Below are 18,497 nucleotides of genomic sequence, written 5' to 3'. Positions count from 1 at the left end.
CATTTTGGATTAAAGTTTCCATAAATTGTTATGACTAACTTAATAATAAGCTTAATAATAAATGTTCTACAAATAGTTGATGCCACTATTAAAATTTCAATGCATCATTTCTATTGTGGAGACTTTATTGTTTGTTTGTTTTATCATACAACTTAAAGTACCATATTTTTATTGACCCATTATATCACAAATTAGACTTTTATTATTTTGATTTAATGAAACTACATTCATAGTGGTTATAAGGTGAAGGTCGGACATTTTACATCTGAAGGACTTTGATGATAATTATCCATTAGTTAGTACATTGAGGAGAATGGACTTATCACAAATGAAAAGAGTAAAATATGAAATCAAATCTACTTTCATGCATTTCTGTCATTTTTAAAATATATAATTTAAAAATTTTGTTGGCTGTTGTTGGACTTTAGTTGTTTAAAATTGATTAAATATAAAGTAACATGATATAAAATATTTAGGATTAGCTTACTTCAGTATCCAGTTATCATATTTGTAACATAGATTTATCTCCTTGAGAACTGTTGGAGCATTTTGGATAAAGGTCTGGTGTAAGCCTAATTTTACCTGCTGATGCAATTATTTCTGTTGTCCTTTTCAAAATGTATTATTAATCTATTTTATCCATTAACCAAAACTGAATATTTTTAAGTTGGCCTGTCTATTTCAGGACTGCTTGATTATAATCAAAGTCAAATTACCAATATTTAATCTGTGTATTCCTGTTTGTATTTTTCCTGCAAGAAATTCTGGTGTTTTGATTTGCAGATTTATTTGCTGTTTGAGAGTTTCCCTCTTAATGCTGATGCAATTCTTTTAAATCTAACCCTTCCTCAGTACCATTACAGTTCAGTTTGTGAGCATGAAAGCGATTTTCTCAAATCACAGGTCAAATTTCACATGCAGCCAAATCAATAAATATGTTTTCTTCTTTTCGTCCAAAGTTTTTTTTAATAATGTTTCAGACTATTTTTCCGACCAGCCTTCAAAGCCTTAACTCCATTCGGAGGCACGTATAGACAGCTACTCAACGCTGACATGGAGACGAGGCTTTGAAAGTATAAGATTGACACTATTGTGGCCACAAAGCACAACAGGAGACTACTTTGAAGAGGAAAATGCTTTGAGTATTGGATTTCACTTCAGAAATAGTGAGTCCGAAATGAGTACATTTATTGGAGGTGTGGAACTGGTGTACACTGAACAACAAAATCATGTGCCAGAACAGGCTGTGTCCAAACAGAAAGGTCAAAGTCTCCTTTTAAAGTTTTAAAACCACAGTTATGGCACAGTTCTTGTTTGTTTTTATATACGCCCGTGTCCTGGGATGTTGCAAGCAAAAAAAGTTGACAATACATCCAAGGACAGAGTACTTTTTGACTTAAAATAAAGTGCTGTTATGTCTTGTTGTGGCATTTGGGGAATTGATCGGTCTCAGTCCCAAACTCTGTCGACTGGCAGGTCTGCTGAAGCTGACACATTTTCTGACAGTGTCTTGTCAATGACTCCGCTTGAGTGAAATCCCCAGCCATATTCGCTGACTGCCAAAGTTGTGTCTATCATCTTATTTTTTGACAAATTCGTCACAGCCGTCTCTCAATCTAATTGGTCTTTGAGGTTCCTGTAAGACAAAGGCTGCTAATCTTAGTGTGCACGTTTGAACAGTGCTTTCCTCTGAATACTTCTCAAGTCTTTGAGTTTGTGTGTGTTTATTTTTTTCTGCAAAAAGTTTGAAGGAAGAAAAAAAAAAAAACATGACAGTCACATTTTAGGTACTCTGATGTCACACAGCCTTTTCTGGCTTTAAAAGTTCACTCAATATGAGATTTGGTCTACTTTGATGTGAGGTCTCTAGTGATGCGATTTTAGCATGCTATCTGCCTGCTGTTCTCTGTCACCCACTCCTGCAAAGACTGACATGGGAGCTGCCAGAGCTGAGATTCAGCCTTTTTATTCCTGGTGACTACAAATTAAAGATATGGGAAAGGTAAATTCAGGCAACACCATGACAAGTGGAATGTGCAAACTTCTACTCCTGTTACAGTGAAGAAGAAAAAAACAACTTCAAATCGTGTTTCCTGTTTTTATAACAAGACATGTTTTAATGTTTGGTAAATGTTAGGAGCTTCTTCCTCTTGGAATAGCAAGCAAAACAAACAAATCAGGCAAGGTTTTAATAATGCATCTGCAGATTAATTTACATAAACAGACTCCTTGAAAGATGAGGATGCTTTGTTTATGGCACAATCATTTAAATTGGAAATATCCCCATAACAACCTGCAATTCATTTCCTGCTCATTATGCAACACTCTAAGTCTTTACCTGAACTTGTCAGGCTCTAGTTCTGTGCGCAGGGAACCCTCGGCAAATATCTAGTAATCTTGTTTTATGCTTATGGCGGCTAAAGGAGAGCCCCCCTCGATCCCCCCACCCAACACGCCCACAACCCCCTCCCCCATCCTGCAAGTCGACTCTCACCTGAACACGCAGTGGGGGCTCCGCAGGACCCCCTCTAACACACGCACGTCTCCGGGCCCTGGGAATTGGGGATTTAGCGAGGATTAAAGCGGAATATTTCAATTTAGGCGCCGGAATTTACCTGGCTGCGCCGCAGTGTAATTACCTACCCCCCTCCTGGAGAGAAATGCAATTACGGAGACAGTAGAGCACACCTACAGACGGGGAAGATATAAAAACGGCTCCGAGTCGATTAAGGAGGGAAATGTAAGACTGTAATAAAAGTAATTAAAAAAAAAGTCGCAGCTGCCAGACCTTTTAATTTTCTAAATAGTTCATAAGAGTAAACTAAATAAGCATATATATATATATATATATATATATATATATATATATATATATATATATATATATATATAAACTGTAGATTAGCTGCATTTTTATTACTAGTTTAAACACTGTTTTTCCTCCTTATTATCCTGTTAAATGCAGAATCACAAATAAGGCAGTGTTTTTCACATTATGCGGTTTTAAAGAAGTGTAATTTAATTAAGCACAATGAAAACGACACACAAAAGAAGCTTATTGGCCTATTTGCAAATTCATGCGAAAAAATTAGAGTAATTGGGGAGCGGGAAAGCTACACGAAAATAAACGCGAGGAAAATTAAATTTTGTTACTTTTCAACCCTCTATGGTTACATTGGAAACTAATTTATTATTATTATTATTATTATTATTATTATTATTATTATTATTATTATTATTATTATTATTATTATTATTATTATTATTATTATATTTGAGTCGTTATAGTTTGGTTTACAGCTTGCGCACTAATGATTGAGTAGGATTTTATTTTTTACTCTTTGGAGATAATATCTGTTTACAATCTCTATTGAGAGATTCGTCCATTTTTCTTTGAAAAGGATTTAAGCACAGTTATAAGATTGTTATGAATGATCGTAGTTACTTTGAAGTTAAATAACTTCTGAAATTGCTGACAGATAAATTAAAAGGTCTTGATTTGTTTTTCGAATATGATTTTCATCTTTTGGTTTGACAAAAATTGATGTGGGCTTGGCAGTTAGTGTAAAACTGAGAAACCGTCTGCAGAACATTAATTATTTACTGTAGTATTAAAAAATTTTGACTCAGGTAATAGAAATCATATTTGACGCATCTCCGTTGGTGTTTTATGTTTTCTGTAGATTGCACAAACGATTGTTCGTTTATCTGTAACCATCTGTGAGCCAAAGAGAGAAAGTAAGAGAGAGAGGGAGAGAGAAAAAAAAGTGCACCTCAGCGCGGTCTGAGGACGAGGCGGAGGCCCTCTGTGGTTATAGTCCGTGTAAACAGGGCCCTGTGCATTGTGCCATTTAGATGGATTAGCCCTTGCTTTTGTTGGACAGGTTGTGTACACACAGGCACCGATTCAGCTTCCCTAAAGACATTCTGGTCCCTCACAAACATTTAAGGAAGTCTTGCATCCTGACAACTGTCTCCTGAGGTGATCTAAAATTGGGGATTCCTTTTGAAGTTGCATAGTGGATTTGTTTCGTGATCTACCACTCAAACACCCTGAGTTTCCGTTTACTCAACATGTAAAATAAATGCGTAAATAAAAATATATTGCTATCAAAAACTCTCTGAAAGAATCTCAGAGTTGGAGTAGTTCTCCTTTTGTGCCAGATTGTCATCGAAATAATAAAAACATCTGAAGTTCTTTGATTTATTGATCCATTTTGTATTTGTGACGTTTATATGAAAACTACCTTACACCTCTCGAGCTGCCAGATGGCTCACCCGCCGCGCGCTCACGAGCGTGCACGGACACTGTACTTAGAGATGTAAATAGGACAATTTGCGCGTATTTCTTTATAATTATAATATTTGGTGCAATTAGGTCAGCCAATTTAGCAGATTATCGACTGTCCCTATTATTATTATTATTATTATTATTATTATTATTATTATTATTATTATTATTATTATTATTATTATTATTATTATTTATTTATTTATTTATTTATTTATTTATTTTATTTTTCCCTTTTCTTTTTAGCTTTTTCATTCATTCACTTGGTTAGCTTACCAAAAGTGCGATTGCTTGGCTGTTTGCCCAACTGCTTTTTTGTGACTCAATTTTGGATCCACTTTACAACTTCAAAAGTCGGAAATGTCAACTTCTTCCTGTGCATAAAAATTATAGACTTCTTTAGTAGACTTCGGCTATAAAAGACTAAATACAATTCTTCTCGTTCTATGTCCTCACCAAGAAAAGCAACAGATGTTTGAGTTGAAAAGTGGGCCGAGATGTTTTCTCTGTTTACCTAAATTTACTTACCTGAATGGCGGCTTTCAGGTGCATCCCAGATAATATTTTCCCACAGCAAGGCCTTTAGGCCCACACTCTTTAATTTTATTTTTTAATACATATTCACTTTCAATATTGCAGCGCCTGATGTCTCAGTGTAAAAATGAAGATAAGTTTTTAAAAATATAGTTTCTGCCATTTTTAAAATCTATTCTAATTTATTTCAAGACGATTGTTGGAAATTATTTGTGTAAAAAATGGGCTAAATCGAAAGTAGCACGTCATAAAAAAATGCGGTCAGAGTTTTGAATGTGCGATTATTTAAATATATTATTATGGTAACCTACTTTTTCGTTCTGATGAACTATTTAAGAGGAACTATTTAATCTGAATCCATCTGAAAGTGCTGTTTTTAGACGCATGTAGGGCGTTTCTGCTACTCGAGTTGGTGGTGTTTCAGAAAGTTTGCAATATGGCGCATTTGAAGTGTTTCTCGCATAACTCAGATGCGTTTCTGTCGAGCTGGAAGCTTGTATTGGCGCAGTCTCAAATGAGTTTGGCTTATTGGTGAGAGAGCACAGAGCGGAATTTTTAAATTTGGCAAGAACTTTTTCAAAGATGAGAGCAGTGTATATGAATACATGCTTAGGTTACCTTAAAAATATAGTTACAGTGCTAGATTTAGTTTATTGGAAGAGACACCAATATAGTTTAGAAGTTTCAAAAGGATTCTGCTGCCTTTAAAAAAAAGAAAACTACAATTATTGGGGTTCCTGTCTATTAATAGGCGCACATATGTTCCTAAAACAGCAAATCCTCATAATTTTGCCAGTGTTGGTGATTTGTGAATTATATAACATCTCCTGAGAAAGTCTCATATCAAGTTTTTATGCAATCCAGGGAATCACGGGCTATTTCTGGTACTTCAAAGTAAAATCCATCTGGAGTCACTGGTGGAAAAGCTGGAACAGTTTGCAGCACTTTTTAAAAATTGAAGTGAAAAGTTAAAAAAAAGAAAAAAGAAAAAAAGATTTCCTTAAAGATTAGAAATAATGTTGAATTTGATCTAATTTAAAGAGGACAGTAAGTAAAGTGTTGGGAGAAGCATGACAGACGCAGTGTAGGAGTTGCCTCATGTTAAATTTAGTGTTTTAACAGCACTGGTGAGGTGCAGAGGAAGCAGGCGATGCTTCACCTTCAAATATGACAGACGATTCTGCATCAAGCTCCAGAAAAGTGAGACCTCATGTAATAAATGCTTCACAGGGAGCTCACTAACAGGTGAACTGAACAAACCCTTTGCATCTTGGATCCTTCATTCAAAGTCAGGGTCATTTCATTCATTAGCACAGCAAAAAGGCACTTTTGCATCTCTAATTTTGCACCATACGCCGTGTCTGCAGAGTTAATTGTGCCGAAGTGTGTGTCCTGGAATCTGCGCGCTAATCATAGTTGTGTTGTTGTTCGCAAGAGTCTCTGTGTGCCCATGTGCCAATGGAAGAAGAACGTGCCCATGTGTGGGTGTATGACTGCTCCTCTGCTACTCTCTGTCCATGTGTGTGCCCGTGCGTGCAGTCTATTAGTGGAGTTTAACCCCTCTGTTCGGGGAGTCACAGCCCCTCAACACACCAGGCACTATTCTTTCTGCAGCACGTTAACGTTTTACTCTTCCACCCACCCCACCCACACCGTTCACTTTTGTCCTAAGAGGGCAATTAAGGAAACAAACGTTTTCCCCAAGATAAGCTGGCTGCCAGCTTTGCATACTAATGCAATGCCAAGTGGTTGCAAATACTGAGTGCTCTAATTACCGGTACTATTTTCAATCAGAAATTGCTCAATTTCCCAGGATGAGGTCTCTATGACTGCAGAAAAAAACACATGCAACCTGATAGAAGCAAGAGACAATCATCTCTGTGTGGAGGGAGGCTGATTTTCTCTGTCTGTCTGTGTGTGTGTGTATTTGTGTTTGTGCTCACATGTGTGCCCATATGTTGGTGAAAATAAATTCATCTGCCTCTGTGTGTACAGACCGTGGAATGACCCACTCCATCGCTGCTGCCCTTGACAAGTCAAGAAATGGATCCTGTCAGCATCGACAGCATTTAGCACCACAATTATCCCCTTTCACAGCCTGGCTGCATCCGTGTAAACCACACCAGGCAGCAGTTGCCACTCAGTGATGAGAGCAATGTGATGCACCATCTACTCTGTGAGCAATTTGGAGCAATTGTGCTGCTTTGTGATCATCAGTGCAAATCAAGGCCTTCTCATTTATTAAACAATTTCTTCTGGAGGAAATTAGAGGGAAGGGTCTTTTAATTTGGCAGGAGATAGATAGCAATATCACTAAAAGCAGCAATAATGCATAATGCTGCTGACATCAAAGTACAAAAAGGATAGTGGACATGTGATTTGAGTGAGATGCATCATCTCAACAGGGACAGGACAGCTATTCTGAGTGGCCAAAGTGGACAAGGACTGGCTTCCTGGATGTGGGAATGAGTCATTCTATAGGTTGCACATGCAGGGCCCATCAGCTGGCCTTAGCTGACCTTTGGCTCTGACGATGGCTAATGGAGGGCTGGCCCTCGATCAGTCCATCGCAAAGCTGGGCTCCTGATCCCTGGCCTTTCACCGGGCCAGGGTGGGACGGATGCTGCCAGGAGCCACGCGGCGGAGCCACCGACCCTACCACTTTCCCATCCGTGGGTGACAGCTGCAGCGCCAAGGAGCCTGGGGACGCCACACTGCCCTGCCACGCAGGAAGGACAGCCAGCAACTGTGTCTCTGTGGCGAGGGGGGAGGGAAAGCCACAAATAATCCGCTTGTGAATGTCACATTCGTGTAAATATCTTCCACATATGATGCTGCGATGACCTGTACAAGATAAATCTGGAGATATGAGTTGATGTGCTGATTGTTTTTGGCTCAAAACTTTGTTTCTCAAGCAGTTTGTGTGAGTTTTTCACCTGCATGTCAGTGCAATGAAGGATCTAAACACAAAGCTCCTGAATAACATAGAATTTCATTGAAAAGTTGATTTAATTCAGCAGGTATTTCAAGAAGTGAAACTAAAATGATATAAATACTTTAAAAACACACTAATGTGCTTTAGATATTAATTTCTTCACATTTTGATTTCATGATTTATAGCCAATGAAGACACAGATTCTCTGAAATTTTAAGTAATATCTTAGACCAGGGCTGTTTTGCATGAATTGTTAAATCAGTCCTGCATTGCATGGAGGAAATCAGTCTGGAGTTCTACAGAGGTGTTAAGGAAGTGCTAGTTTAATAGAGGCCTACAGCTCATTTCACAGCCAAGTTATTTTCCTCCTTTTTCTAGGTAAAACCCTTCAAAGGATGTCTCTGATTTGGGAGACAGTTGTATTCCATGTCCCAGATAAGTCAGTGTGCAGTAGTGATTGAAGTACTGATTCCAGTCCCTGTCATTTTTATAACACACTTTTTCCATCCACTAAACTTTCCAAAAATATCTTTGGACATGGCACTCTGTAAACAACCAGCAATTCTTAAATTGAGTTTTTTGTAGCTTTACATCCTTGTCAATAATAATGAATAAGTCAAGTAGTCTTCACCAAAAGTTCTGTGTAATAATTCTCTGCTAAATTAAAATTTTGTCAAAAAGCCTTAATCATCAAAGTGAACACTGGAAAAATATATATCACTATGCGTACTATTTCCCATATTGTAAAAGATTAACTTTTTGAATTGAATTAGTGGAATATGTAACTTTTCAACTCTTTTCTAATTTATTCAGATGCACTGATGTGATGCTTTTTAGAAGATGCGATTGAACCTGCATTTAGCTTAAACACAAAGAAAGTTGTCCCCACTTAATGTTTTGAAAATGAGTTCCTGCACATTTTTTTTAAATTATGCTTTACACAGTTCGGCAAAGGCAGACAACATAAATCTGAGTCTGTTAAACGTGGAAGTGACACGAACAAAGACCTACACCAGAATAACTCTGTCAGTTGTTAGAAATTCATATTTGCAGTTTAAGTGTTTTTGGTATTCATTGTGCACTTAAAATGTTACCTCAGGGAATATTTTCTGATGCTGCTCCCTGTTGCTCTGCCTGATGTTGTGCATGGTTCTGTACTTTGTTACCCTGATGGTGCACCGCTGTATACTTTTTTTTTTCGTTATCAGAGCATCCTTTTTTTCTTCAATAGACAATGCTTACATCAAAACACAAGACAATATTTAGAATGCATTTTAATTTCATAGGCTTTTCATGTGTGACAACACTGAAAACAATAGCAGATAAAACATCCCGTCCATACGGGTGGAGAAAAGGGAAACATCCAAGTCGTTCAGCGCAGATTGTTCTTTTTATTATCATTAACAGTAATGTGATTCTGAGGCCCTCTGTGACCCCATCACAGCAGCTCTTTATCTCAGAAGTCATTCATTAGAACAAACAGAAGGCAGAAAGAAACACAGGGAGAGCGAGAGATAGAGAGAGAAAGAGAGAGAGAGAGCGTAAAATAAATTAGATTGTTCTTAGGAGATGATCCACTTTGAGTTGGCAAAAAAGAGAGCAAACTCAAAGGAGATCCAGCAGTTCAGAATATGGATGTGAAGTTGCTGAAGAGTCTGCGATCAAGTTTTGGGCTTTGGGCTAAGTGTGTAATCACAGCCTCACTTATTGTCCACTTTGGATTTAAAGACCCACAGGAAGCCTTGAACTGAAAGCTGCATGTTTAGGCTGATATTTGGTTAGACTGTGTCTGCTCAAGACTTTGGGCTGATTGCAGGCTCTGGTGAGACTAATCAAAAAGCTTCTTATGTCTTCTTCCTCTAATGTAAATGGATTGTACAGTGTTTCTCTCATGTTTTGAGCCAGAATACAATTTGTACTCTGAAATGACAATAAAGGCCATCTCTTAAAGGTTTTCAATAAGAGTGATCATAAAGACAATTTTTTTTCATCTGCTGCTGCTGCTGATCTTAGTAGATCCACATCTATACATTTCTACAAGTGAATGCAGACAGTTCTGTGGGTTCAGTAAAAGCAGACATCAGATACTGGAGTGGTCAGAGACTCAGACACTGATGAGGAGGGGGGGCACTGATGTATGGGGGAGGTAGGGAGGAGAGCCGTGTGGATCCTTGGAGTGGTGTGACAGACTCCCCAGCCTCCTGGTAGGATTTATTGGAATGTGAGAGAGGAGGATTTTAGCACCAGGCGAGCCACGCCAGAGTGCTGCAGACTTCATGCCATCTGTCTCAGCCTCCATCGTCTCTTTGCCAAACTCCTCAGACCTTTATTTCCTCTCCCTCTTTTTCTCCTTCTCATCCCTGTTCACAAGAGTAGTGGACATACTGATATCCGCTAACGTATTGGAGGCAGGGGGGGTTGGTTGATGGCTGGGCTTAATAAGCAGACAAGAACAGAAAAAAAAAAAAAATGACATTGATTAATATGTATTCTTGGAGCTGACTGTACGACAGCCCTGATGGAGACACAAATGTGTGTCCGAGAGCCCTGCCATTTGTTACGGGACCAACAGGGAAAGAGAGAGTTATTCATACCATAGCAGATCTGTTGATCAGTTAATAACGAAACATGCTCCAAGTGAGAGCCAAGAAGTGCTTTAATTTATTGCCCTGTTAAACACTGATCAGCCATAACATTATGACTGTCTGCATGCTCTTGCAAAAGTATTCAAACCCTTGTAACTTTTCACATTTTGTCATATTTCAACCACAAACTTTGGTGTATTTTATTTGGTTTTATGTGGTAAAATCCCACAAAAGTTGAGTGACATTCTTAACATGGAAGGAAATATTTCACGGTTGTCATTTTTTAAAACAAATCAAAATCTGAAAGGTCTGCTGTGTATTTTAAGCCTCTCCAAGTCGATATATTGTAAAATCCCCTTTACTGCCAAAACAGCTGCCAGACATTTCTCCACTAGCTCTGCACAAAGAGCTAGTAGAAAAACTGACGTTTAATCTCATTCTTCTTTGTAAAATACCCCCACCATCCATATTTCTACAATCCTAATCAATTTCTTTGACTGTGTGGAAGTAAAGCATCTCCACAGCATGATGCCGTCACCACCATGTTTCATTGTGAGGATTTTGTATTCAGGGTTATTTTACAAACAGTGTTTCAGTTTTTCTCCTTGCTTTTACAATGACACCTTTTCCTTACGTTTCGTGGCTTGTGGCCAGGGCCGAATTTAAAAGGATGTGGGGCCCTGGGCAGGAGCCAGTTTTGGCGCCCCACCCACTATTTTTCTTATTTAATCTTCACTTAACTATGTGAGTTATTGAGAACTAATTCTTATTTACAACAACAACCTGGCATTATTAGTAAAATTATTTTACTAGTAACACTTAGAGTACATTAACAGGGAGCTCTATACATGAGCAGGTTTGAACTGATGCATGGTAGGTTCAATATGACCCTAGCCAGTAACTGCGTGTTACATCCAAAAAAAATGACTATAGGTTTTTTATTTTCAAACACTTGAAAATACAACTCACCCAATTTGGGTCTAGGAGATAAACAAAGCAAAGAAATATAAACAAAGCAATTTTGTTTGCTTTTGTTTAAGCACAATGTTTGCGAAGCATACATTATAATAAATATATGTTATATTTGTAACTCCCCCCAATCAGGGCACTGGGTTGCTTCTAAAGTATTAAAGTTTGTGGCAAACTGAGATTAAATGATACACAGGTGATGTTGAATTTACTAGTTAGGTGGTTTCTGAAGACAGCTGGTTGCACTTGTCTTGACTAAGGAGAAATGGAACAAAGAGAGACAAATCCTCAGATTTTTATTTGTAAAACATTTTGAAAATTCTCTGTCTTTTTCTTTCCACATCACAATTGATTCAGACTGTTTTAGTCCTAATCAAAAAAGTTCAAGTTTATGTTTCCAACCTGATGAAGTGTGAAAAAGTACATTTAAAACTTTCAGGAGGCTCTGGATATGCTCTATTATAAAATATCTGAGGGTGTCCTAAATGTTTAGTTCCAAACAATAGATTTTAATATTTCTTTGACCCCTCTTTGATATGTCATGGGGAGTTTTTTGGACAGAGTTTCTTATTACAGATGCAATTAGATCCCATCAGGTCAGAATCTGGGGATTTTAAAGGCTGACTAAACCCCTAAGATCTGCTGTCATGTTCTTTAAGCCATTTTTGTAAGCAGCTTTTAAAGCACCCACAGGGGAGGAAATGGGGTTAGGAGGGTGGAATATTCCTCTAAACTGTTTACTTCTGTGGTAAATGTCAAAATAACACCAATGCTGATGATTTTCTCAGCTGAATATTCTGTTGTAACAACATATTACTCACTGCACCTGGCATTAGTTATAATCTTATGACTGATTGGTGTAAACAGACCATTTGCTTTACTTAACTTGATGTGTTAAAATATGAGGAAGATGCTCACATATCATAATGTGATTAAAATGCGTGGCATGAAAATGTTTGTTTTTGATGTCATTATTTTGTTATTAACCGAAATCAGGAAATATTTGAATGCGCACATGGAAAGGGAAATATTCTCGATAAGAGATTTAAGGTCATATGACACCTACCAGCACCATAGAAAGGAAACTGTAACTCTGGCCAAAAATTCTCAAATCTTTTCATTGTAGACAGATATGCATTTGCAGGCTATAATTAAATCAAAAGCAGATTTTCACATCAAATGGTGGTGTGATTATGCTGTATTTGTGTGGAACTGATCTCTCACCCTCTCTCTGCATGTGGGTGGCTTGGGAGGAGGCAGCAGGAGATCACAGGGAGGAGCTGTACCAGCTCCATGTCCTTAACCTGTTCGGAGAAGGGTAACGGGGGTGGGAGCTGGAAAGAAAATTTACCTATCGTCCTATATGGAACACCAGGTGGCAGGAAGTGGGCAGGAGGCCTTTGAAGCTGACCCCTGGTCTGTTCGCTGAGATGGCCTCAATGATCGATTTAGCCAGTGATGGCAGGGAGGCGAGCCAGGTGCCCCCACAGGGCCCTCAGACCACTCAGATCTATTATGGGCCAAGGGGAGAGAGTCGGTTGGCGCCCAGGCTCACAGCTCCCGGTCACTTTAAAGTCACCTGGCTGCATCCTGTCTGCCTGGTTAGCTTTAGCAAAACACTTGCACTTCCAACTGTTTCAGTTTTGGATATTAGCATAGTTGGGAAAAAATGCAACGCAGTATGCAGCTAGCAACTAAAATCTGATCTTTCTCAAATACCTGTGAAAATCATTTGATAGCCTACTGATAATAATGTTTTATGCTATGAAGTAAACTTTTCAGACTGAGCCCACAACTGGCTTTCTAATGAGCTTTCTGTCCAAAAGCGATGTGTTCAGTGGTCTTTCTAACATCAGTTTCTGACATCAGTTAGCCAGGAATGTGTTACTAAAAAACTTTCTAAAACTTTTGGGCTGCAGAAAACCACACCAAGTCACATACTATCAAAAATCAAGAAAACATGGACAACATGGAGCATGGAATTAAAGATAAATAAATAATCCTAACCATGCCTTCTGGTCAAATAGAAGACTTTTGGATCAGCTGGGAAACAACAAATCACATTATGTGTCTCTTTGCCATCAGTTTTAAAGAAACACCTCAGCTGATAAAGGTTAAATAAGTAAATGAGTTTGATTCATGCAGCACAAGAACTGTGCAGGCTGCTTTGTATTTTGGCCAGAATCGGAGGAGGTGAGTACTGTCAGTGTCTACATGCTCATTCCTGGGTTACTTCTGTGTTTACAGATCTGTAAACATGAGAGTAAACACACTTAAACTCACTGACAGTAACTCAAAACCTGAACCACCTCCCAGTTCCTGCCAAACACCCCTCCTCTTTGGGTGGGAAAAATAAAAGCTCGGCACTCGGAGAAGGAATGACTAGAAGAAATTATGATGTGTTTGATTTCCTCTGCAGCCAATGATGTGGGAGCTTTGTGTACTTACTGCCCTCTGATAGGCCTTTGTCGCTCTCTTCATCTCGAGACCCACGCCGTTCCCCATAATCCCCCTCCTGAACACAAACAGGCCAATCCTGTGACAGAGCTGAGGGGCTGGGGAGGGGAAAAGCAGCCACAGCTTGGATGAGGCGACGGATGTGGTTCAGAAAGAGAAAAAACAGGACAAGAAGCTGGTGGTGATGTGAGAAGAAGTCAGTGTGTTGTTATTAATAAAGCATTAAAAAAGTGAGTACATCAAAGCATACAGAGGCTATGCTATCTTACATGAAAGTAGCGCACTATGGCTTAATGTTTCCTAAGGCGTGTTACGGTGACGCTGCTTTGATTTGAAATGCATTGTGTGGAAAATGGATTTACAGGAGTGCAGTGGGAATACCTGGTGTGGGTTCAGACTATAATTTAAAACCTGACCTCATAGGCTCTTCAAAGTAAGAGCGGGGATGTTTTAGGCATCCGTAGTGTGTGTGAGGTCCTAAACCACTGCTGCACACACAACAAATAAACACCAGTGGGGGATGTGGATAAAACCTGGAAAAACCTGGAAAAAAACAGAAACATTTTCACATATGTGATATTCCTTATGCTAGTCATTAGAACTAATAGTAACTTACTTCAATACAATTTTTATTATTTCTTTTTTCAGCTAAAGGCTGTCAGACCTGATTATTGTGCACTGCATTGCCAATCAAGGCCTGCAGGAAGTGAGATTTTTTTCATTGTGCCCTCATGGAAAAGGTAATTATCCTAATCTACCTTTCTCTTGTGCTCCAGCTCCACTACCACAGTGGCTCAGACCACCTCCGAGGTTTCATTATCATCGCTGGGACTCACTAATGGCTTGACGGCTTCACTGAGCGGGCAGCTGGAGAGGAGAATCCAGGGAAGACGGAAAAGAAGAAGAAGCAAAGGGAGGAGAATAGGGGCACAAGGAAATGGGGGATGAGGGGAACAAGTCATGGAGGACAAAGAGGTTAACATGAGGGACAATACGATGAAGTCCAACTGCTTCCTTGAAAATCAGCAGAGACTGAAGGAGGATGAAGCAACAGGGCAAAAGTAATGTCAAAGAGCCAGTCTGGAAATCCAACAGAGTGCTCTCTGCATGGCTGGGTGACCATGCCTGAAAAATGTTTCAAGTATATAAATCCACCTCCCATACATCCACACCTCCACCTTGTATGTTTGCAACAGCTAACCTCACAACATGCAGACGGACCGGGGGAGGGAATTCAGCTTCACTTTTTCCTTTCCAGACAAATGACACCCTGACAGTTGGAAAAATGTTGGGGTCCCTGAACAGATTTCTCAGTTATAAAAATAAAATGTGTTGGATTAGACAAAGACAGACATTTTATATTCTACTTTTGAACCCCAATGAGAGCACTGACAAATGCCACCCCACCCCCACTCCGTCTGTGCCATAATTGTTGTTTTTTTTTTCCTTCTCTCTTTCCAGAAATGTCATATAGTTAAGAGGTGATAAATCTATATGGCATAAACAGACACGGATTTCTCCCAAGTGTATGTATAGCATATAGGCTGACAGCTTGAGATGGTGTTTGTCTTTGCATCATGCTAAATTGGCATGAATTTAGTTGTTTTTTTTTTTGTTTTTTTTTCTTTACTAAGAGATTGTGAGCAAAAGATTAGAAATTGGGAGGAATCTTAAAAATTGTTTAAACTGAAATGAAAAAACACACGGCTTAAAAATAAGGTGAAAATCTTGAAAATGTATTGCTTAATAGCTCATTCATGGTGTGCTTATTGGTGTGTATGTTTAGTGTGAGCAACACTGATTGCATCATATGTCAAACGTATGTTGTATAAATGCTAATGGTGTCAATTTAAATATTATAATGCATAATTTCCTTCCATCTGTCAAAACAAACACGTTAATTGGGATAAAATCACCTTAAAGTCTCAAACTTTATGCATGCTAAAAGTTAAGCATGACAGAAAAAAATAAAATTATTGTCAAATCTGGAAATTCAATGCTTTTATTTTGAATATTCATACTTTTAACCTATGAAACGGTTCAATTTAGTCTGGAACACCTCCACAATATAACATGCTCAATAAATAATAATCATAACTGTAAATATATCTTATTTAAATGTCAGATATACCAGAAAATAAGTAAAGCAACACAAGAAAATAAGAACCCTAAAAATAATCATAAAAAACAGTTGAACACTCAGTAAATGACATCAATTTAACAGGTAAAATCCATCAAAATACCAGGGAATATTTTTACACTGAATAAACATGTGACTATTCATTTAAATACTTCATTAAATCCTCAAACTTGGTGTAAAGTTCACCAAGAGGTTGATTTATTTCACTCCCTCAAACGTTACTTAACTCTGCAAATTACATCATTTCCATATGATTTACAAGCATTATAATGATTTAGAAGCATTTTTAATTTATATTTTTAATTTACTATTGCTTCTTTACAAGCAATATAAATGCTTGTAAAGAAAAAAAAACTGAACAAAAAAGTAACATCAAAAGTATTCTACTGGCATGTAAATATGATTTGATATATTAAAAATTAATGTAGATTTTGTAATACTTTTTATCTAGAATGAATTGCCATTATACTAACAAAAAATGGACTATACTATATGTAATTGTTCCAAAATAGCAAAATATGAGTAATATTCAAAAATACTTTAAGCATACTCATGTTTTGTTGGAGTGTGAGGATATTTATGTATTTAAAACATTTATAAATTTGGTACAATATTTTTCATTCCAACATAAACTCAGACATTATAATGTTTTTCAGCTTTTTTGTGACTTTATACTTTAAATAAAGAAATACTATGCTGTCTTTTCTTGTTTTATCTTCTTTAGAAAAAAACAATTGCAAAGAAAGTAGATCAACCTCAAACTACAAAGTCTCATTGTTGTTGTTCTACGGCAACACCTTTGGGTTAAAATTGCTCAGCTACCAATTGAATAGATTTTGAACTCATAAGTGAAACAGCAGCAGGGAGGGAATGCAAAGCAGAACTTTCCAACACATTTGACAGGCATGTGTTTTCCAAACAGTCCATAAACATAAATGTTAGTTTAATTAATTTTTCGAAATTTCCATTAGGTGTTTTTGTTACTCTACACAAAGAGCTGCATCAAACTCCTAAGTAACATGGAGCTAAAACCTAAGGAGCAAGGGCTGAAATAGGATGCAGCCAAAGTTATATCTGCTTGATAACAAATAAAATTCTATATCTGAAAAAAAGTAAGGTGGGAGAGGAATACTAAATTCTATAAATGCTCAATAAATTGAGTAAAACAGTGTTTAGATGTGAAAACTTGCATCAAGGCATTTTATGTGGATGTCACATTGACATTTAACATCAACTTTAAGATTGCTGCAGTGCAGCCACACCCCTGACAAACACAACCCGTCAATCCAGGGTGGGACTGAAGATTCACTTGCCAGTGTCCCAGTATCAGACAGCCCACAAGACAAACAACATAAATTAAAGTGACAGTAAACAGGCATGTTAGGGCTCAAAATGTTCTGAATATCTTGCTTGTCCTAAAATTGTTGTCAGGTGTCACTTGCAGTCATTTTAGTAAGTGGGTTTAGGTGCAGACAGGCATGAAGGCATGTTTTGTTTTGTTTTGGGGTGTTTGTGTCAGAGGTAATGTGATGACACATGATGCTGAATTTTAAACCTGCTATAAATAAATGTGTTAAAACTGGTTCAGTTGAGTTTGAGGAAGAGAAGATGAGGAAAATCAGCTTTCACTGTTCATGTTTTCTTCCAGTTCTTTTACTTATGATTATTAAAAGTTAATAATAATAATAATAATAATAATAATAATAATAATAATAATAATAATAATAATAATAATAATAATAATAATAATAATAATAATAATAATAATAGAATAGATCCTTTTGTAGATGTGCAGGTGCTGAGCAATGTAAATATTGTGGAGTTTCATGCATGCAGAAGAGAATACAGCAAGCACAAAGATAGAGGACAGACCTTTTCAAATAAAAAGAACTCAGGTATTTCCATAAAGGCATCCAGAAGGAAAATAAAAGCCTTCTTCAGCTTCCATGCTTTGACAGAACCAAAATAGGAAACAGCTAGAATGAGCTGCGCTCACAAAGAAACTCATGGAACAAATGATTTATTTTAACTCTGTAAAGCAGGGTGAAAAACACAAACAGCAAACAGCAACACAGTTTTGTTGTATTTTGGTTGATTGCAGGAATAGGTAATATAAATAGTATAGGCAGATAAGTATCATTTTACATTCAAGTGCCACAGAAAAAGGCTACAAAATTTGGAGGTAGTATTCTATTATGCATGTATAATGCTGTCAAAGCTCTGATTTGGGTGTGTCTGTCATGAAAAGGTATATATTTAACTCCCTGTGAAAATACTTTGTTGGCTGCTAAACTTCACCTAAACTTACCTGGTAGAGAGATGAGGACTGCATCTGTCAGTCATATGCTGCAGATCAGGTAGTTTACATGGGATTTCAGGAGCTTTTACAATGAAAACAGCATCATGATTCAGCTAAAACAGACGCTGTAATGAAAGTGGGAGAGAACAAGGTAATTTGTTGAATGAGACGATTAACAACGAGTTGAAGTTTGTTACAAAGTTTTATAAGACTCAGGAAAGCCACTGGGAATTTTAAGCTTGCTTGTTGGGCTCGACTAACAATAGTTGTCAGTTTTTTAAGAGTGT

The 18,497-nt window shown here is 37.6% G+C and overlaps 1 long non-coding RNA gene across 1 annotated transcript in view; it reads left to right on the top strand.

Moving 5' to 3' along the window:
- The window catches only part of LOC122837078, a 31,621-nt gene extending 14,136 nt beyond the window's left edge, over nucleotides 1–17,485 (top strand). Inside the window, exon 3 of the long non-coding RNA XR_006371684.1 lies at nucleotides 14,548–17,485. This is a non-coding gene — a long non-coding RNA (uncharacterized LOC122837078). The remainder of the gene's footprint in view (nucleotides 1–14,547) is intronic.
- Nucleotides 17,486–18,497: the final 1,012 nt, after the last annotated feature.

The sequence above is a fragment of the Gambusia affinis genome, linkage group LG09 (assembly GCF_019740435.1).
Source record: "Gambusia affinis linkage group LG09, SWU_Gaff_1.0, whole genome shotgun sequence".
Taxonomy (NCBI): Eukaryota; Metazoa; Chordata; class Actinopteri; order Cyprinodontiformes; family Poeciliidae; genus Gambusia; species Gambusia affinis.
The sequence above is the reverse complement of the archived record's forward strand: the minus strand, read 5'-3'. Positions and strand labels throughout refer to the sequence as shown.